We start from the raw sequence: 5,683 nt of genomic DNA on the forward strand, positions 1-5,683 counted from the left end.
TGGAAGAACTTTGGATGGTGTAGAGGGAAATAGGGTGGCAGAGGTGGGGGAAGGAAAGACAGTGGACTGAGACAGACATCGTTAACCTATGTACATGTGTGATTACAGGAATGGTGTGAACCTACATTGTGCACAACCATAGAAATGAAAAGTCGTACTCCATTTGCATACAATGAATCAAAATGCAGTCTGCAAAAATAAATGAAAATTTTAAAAAAAGAATCTGGCAGAAGCCCAGGTTGGGAAACAGTGAGGCTCAGGGCTCATCACTGAGCTTCATCATTCATAAATTTTCCTGAGGTAGGAAATTGACACAACCGTTTCTGGAAGGCAATTTGGGTCTATTTAACTTAAAATCTTCAAAACTTTGGACCTGGTAGGCGCACTCCGAGGAGCTGAGTCAGCAGAGCTAGTCCCACCCCCGAGCTCTGCAGAGAACTCTGTAGAAAGACGATGGTTGTTGATAAGACATGTATTTTTTGAAGTTTTGCCCGGGAAATTCCACCACCCTTTTTCTTTGATGAGAAACCTGTACGAGGAGTCAGCGGTCACGAGGCCCCTCGCCTTCGTTTCCCGGTCCACCTGGATGTGGGGACCACACCTCGGCCTCCTCTCCCTCAGACCCGTCGCGGGGCCCAGGCGCAGTGCGAGGGAATTCGTGATGGACAGGCCCGAGCCCGGGCGCTGCAGCGAGGGCCCTGCTCCCCGGGGGGTCGCCACCTCGGGGGTGCCGCTGGACCAGGACGGGACCGAGGGCCCAGGAAGGAGGGGAGGGGGAGGCTGGACACTGGGGCGCCCTGCGCTCGGAGATCGCGGGCCCCTTTTGGGCGCGTCCTTCGTGAACTTCTCAAGACTCCGTGACGCCTGCGTTGGTCCCTTTTTGTTGTGACCTGAACACCTAACAAGAGCAACTGAGGGAAGGAGAGGTTGACCTGGCCCTCGGTCTCGGAGGTCAGTCCGGTCGGCGGGCTCCTGCGCTGGGGCCCAGCACGGGCAGCATCTGGGCAGATGCACCCGGGAGGAAAGGCGCTCGGTCCGCCGCAGCCGGCACGCAGGGCCAGAGGGAGGAGCCAGGGCCCTCGGCCTCCCACCTCCCGCAGCGCCGGCCTCCTCGGCCTCCCACCTCCCGCAGCGCCGGCCTCCTCGGCCTCCCACCTCCCGCAGCGCCGGCCTCCTCGGCCTCCCACCTCCCGCAGGGCCACCGTAGGACGTTTTCATCACCACCCAGCGGCCGAGCCACTGCGCAGGTCGCAGCTTTCGGAAGCATCTTGCCTCTGACGCTTCTGCACTAACACAGGAGCTCGCAGGGACACTTCGGTCCAAACCAGAGCAACACGCAAAAGAATGCAGTCACCGAACCTAGGGATTTTTGTCTCAAAGATGGAATATGTTCAGAAATCTTCTGCCAAGGAGAAACGCACCGAGGTGGCTGAGAAGCCAGGGAGCAAAGGCCAGGGTCCTGAATGGATGGATCTACAAATGGTGCCCTAAGATAAACTGTCACACCGGTAATCGCTCTTCCCTTTGCGACCCTCTGATATATTTCAAAGCATTGCTGTTTAAATGGTGCTTATTGCTGGGGACAGTGGCACACAACTGAAATCCCAGAAGCTCAGGAGGCTGTGGCAGGAGGATTTCAAGTTCAAAGCCGGCCTCAGCAACTTAGTGAGACCCTAAGCAACTTAGCAAGACCCTGTCTCAAAATAAAAAAATAAAAAGGGCTGGGGGTGTGGCTCAGTAGTGGAGTACTAGTTCTAGCCCCAGTACCAAAAAAAGAAAAAAAGAAAATGGTGTTCATTACAAGTTGTCCACCCAACTCAAATGCTCATATTGCTATGTGTCCTAATTAAATATGAAAAAGCATTTTCCAACTTTTAAAAATCTAAGAGGAAAGTACACCTCAGAAATGGACAAAAGGGAGGTTTAGAACAACATCTCTAGAGAACATAACAAGGGACCAAGGGACACCTCACTAAGCCGTTCACCTTGGCCAGGAATCCTTTCAGGCAGGGAGTCAAGAGCCACTGGTTTGCTGTGAGTCTTTCATTAACCAGTAAGTGACACAGGAGTGCCACTGGTCCGTTTCCCAACTCGCAGGAATCCCGGTTTCCCTGCCCAGCACAACCACTGCTATGTTACCAAAAAAAGCCATCAATTCAGCCTCAAGTTATTTGCTTTGAGAAGCTCTGCTACTCAGTCGGTTTGACTGCTTTTAAAGTATCTTTGGTGTCCCTGATATTTTGTAATGAACCAAGGTGACATTACACAGAAAGAAATTTTCGAAAGGCTTTCATAATGTGTATGTTAGCACATGCCAGGATCAAATGAACGACTCTTGTGCTCCCTCACGTCACGTTCCACCTCAGAGAAGTTGATGATATGGCATTTCCAGAGGCAGAATTCCCCAGTGTCCTCCTCCTCCTGACCCCCCACATCCTTACCCCTGACCTGTGAATTAACAAATGGCTCTGCTGGAGGTCACCTATGCCATGGCGGAGATGGGGGGATCGCAACACGGGTAGCGCTTGTCTTGCTAAGTGTATAAAAGGAAATTAATCAGATGTGGTTCTTGCTCTCCTGACACCAACCAATCAAGCAGGAGAAAGCCTACACCTACACACGAAACAGACACCTGGGTGTGGGGCACCAGAGAGAACTACCGTGGCGGGCAGGCACCAGCGCGAGAAGCTGCAGTTCAACTACTACTTAGTTCCATGATAGCAACATATGCAGTGAAGCTGCTTGTAAAGTCACGTGCCGTGGCGTGGGCTTACACACCGGAGGCGGCCCTGCCAGCGGACTGGGCACAGGACTGACCGTCCCAAGGCTGGGCTCTGGATCTCTGCAGCCCTGACTGCACCTCCTCTTCCTCTCCCTGTGCTAGTGGGTACCCCAAGAGCCATGGCTCCCTTGGGACCTTGGGAGGCCTGGTAGGAGCTGGTGGGGCACATACTTGTATGGTTTTTACAATTATCTGGAAAATATCAGGAAATTACCTTAAAGATGGCTGACAGGCCCGAGATAGAGTGAGATGAGCAAGCCAAGTCCCAAAGACAAGGTCCAAAGACACACCCCCATGGCCAGGTCCCAAGGCAGGGTCCAAGGATAGGCCTCATGGCCAAGCTCCAAAGGCAAGGTTCAGGGTTAACCTCCATGGCCAGATCCCAAAGGCAAAGTGGAAAGACACACCCCCATGGCCAAGCTCCAAAGGCAAGGTTCAGGGCTACCCCCCTTGGCCAGATCCCAAAGGCAAGGTGGAAAGACACACCCCCATGGCCAAGGTCCAAAGGCAAGGTTCAGGGCTAGCCCCCATGGCCAGATCCCAAAGGCAAGGTGGAAAGACACACCCCCATGGCCAAGGTCCAAAGGCAAGGTTCAGGGCTAGCCCCCATGGCCAGATCCCAAAGGCAAGGTGGAAAGACACACCCCCATGGCCAAGGTCCAAAGGCAAGGTTCAGGGCTAGCCCCCATGGCCAGATCCCAAAGGCAAGGTGGAAAGACACACCCCCATGGCCAAGGTCCAAAGGCAAGGTTCAGGGCTAGCCCCCATGGCCAGATCCCAAAGGCAAGGTGGAAAGATACACCCCCATGGCCAAACCCCAAGGCAGGGCTCAGGCTAGACCCCTGGGCCCTGCCTGGGCCAGAAACCCCCAGAGCTGCAGCTGTCACTGTTCTGCAGCTCTTGCCCAAGCCTACCCTCCACCTGACCTCCTGCGAGTGGGCTCTGCTGGTCCCTCCAGAGGCTCTCTGGGGCTGTAAGCCCAAGGTACCAGCTCCATCTTCTCCAAAAAGCACAGCCACCTTCTCACCCCACTTCTGAGGAAGACCCCACCCTTCTCCCCTTGGGGGAGCCTGAAGTCCTCAGGTCAGCTCGCTCCCTTCTCTACCTGCCCAGGGACCAGGCCCTCTCCTTGGACAGGGTCGACCTCCCCAGCCTCCTGCCTCTGCCTTCCACACCCTCAGGGCCTGGCAGAACTGTCCTGCACTCTAGCAGTTGTGATGGGATGCCTTAAAGCTGGACGCAGAAAGGGAGGGACCCTTGTGTTCGGAGGTGATGTTGTAGTAGAATCCACGCACTCTGCTACTATTCAAAGTCGGGCTATACGACCAACTGTTGCTCAATTCGCATTTTCAAGCAAACGAGCTCATTCATTAATGAGCACAGGAGGGCGACCGGTGGGGAAGGAGCACCTGGGTGCCACCCGGCTGCGGATCTCCGGTCCTGCTGGGCGAGGTGGAGCACAGAACTTGACCGCTCTCAGCTCGTGATTGACGGCAGCTTCCCTAGAGCCGGGCTTCGTCCCTAACTGCAGACTTAAACGGCGGAACTAAGACTCAAACTTCTCTCGCCAGCATCTTACAGAACGTTGACAGTCAGCACTCCTCTTCTGAAAGAGAAGGCCGCAGTGGACGGGTCAGTGCTGGAAAACGGGCTTATGTGCCGAGGGAGAATCCGAAGGAGGACATTCGCTGGGGGGTCCTTTGTATGTGCACACGGGGATTCACTATTGCTCAGTGCCTTGTTCAACTTAGTCACAAGATTTGCATGAAAGCGATGGGAATTTCACCCTCTGGAGACAAAGCGCTGGTTGATATTAAGGAGTAACTGTTTGATATGTGTCTTTCATCAGTCAAATTTCTTAAAAGGAAGGAAGCACGTGAGCCTGAGTGGGCCCCTGGGAGGCTCTGTTCTCTCTCTGGGTGAGCGAGGCCCGGGCCACATGAACCCCACCACATTTGGAGGGACAGCTATGCAACTGGACGTGAGTCGTGCGCATGAGTCTGCTTCTCCGAGGCCCGTGGCCTCCTGGGCGTCTTTCCAGCGAGCAGAGGAGAGGAAGGATAGGACCAAAGAACGACAGAGCCCCGCTCCTCCTCCTCCCACCCTCCACCCTCGGTGCTGTGCCAACGCCTGGCTGGCACGCCCCTCGCTACCCAGCACCCAGGGCTGCTCCTGTCCACTGTCAGTTGGGCTCACAGGAGCGAGCTCCTGCCCCCTCCTGTGACACGCACACCTCCCAGAGGCAAGGAGAGGAGGTGGGAGGTAGGGGCGAGGGAGCAGAGGGACGGAGACCCCAGCCTTCTGCAGCCACTGGTCATGGCCCGGGCGCCTCCGAGCTGCCCTGGTAGAAGAGGCTGTGGCACTTCAGCACTTGCTGTTCACTCCGCGACCTCATCAGGGCTCTCTTCTATGTTTCTAGAACCTCTCTGAAAATCCACATATCCCTGAGAGGGAGAGGCTGAGGACAGCGAGGGAACTCAGGTTTCCATGAGTAGAAGATGGTTCTGGTCACTGTATTTGGTGGTACTTCACGGCTGGTCAGGCATGTCACAGACAGAGCCTCACTTCATCTCACTAGCAACCCCATGACTTAGGGAAGCAAGAAGTATTTCTGGGGTTATAATTTGCATTTTATAGACTCCTGGTGAGAAATAATGTCCCTGCCCGGCACTCCCATCCTATCCATGCTAAAATGCTGCCCACAGACCCAAACCCAGGTTTCCACTTACCCAAGGATGGAGCAGGCCCAGGCCAGTCACCCTCCGTCCCCACCCCGCTCTGCTGCCTCTCTGGTCCCCCCGCTGACGAGCCCCAAGTCTCATCTACTCTGAGAAGTGCTTTCTTCACATGCAGTGTCCCTTTACGTTCTTCTAAGGACACCCTTAGGTCTTCAGGACTCCT

This window comes from Sciurus carolinensis, chromosome 12 (genome assembly GCF_902686445.1).
Source record: "Sciurus carolinensis chromosome 12, mSciCar1.2, whole genome shotgun sequence".
Classification (NCBI taxonomy): Eukaryota; Metazoa; Chordata; class Mammalia; order Rodentia; family Sciuridae; genus Sciurus; species Sciurus carolinensis.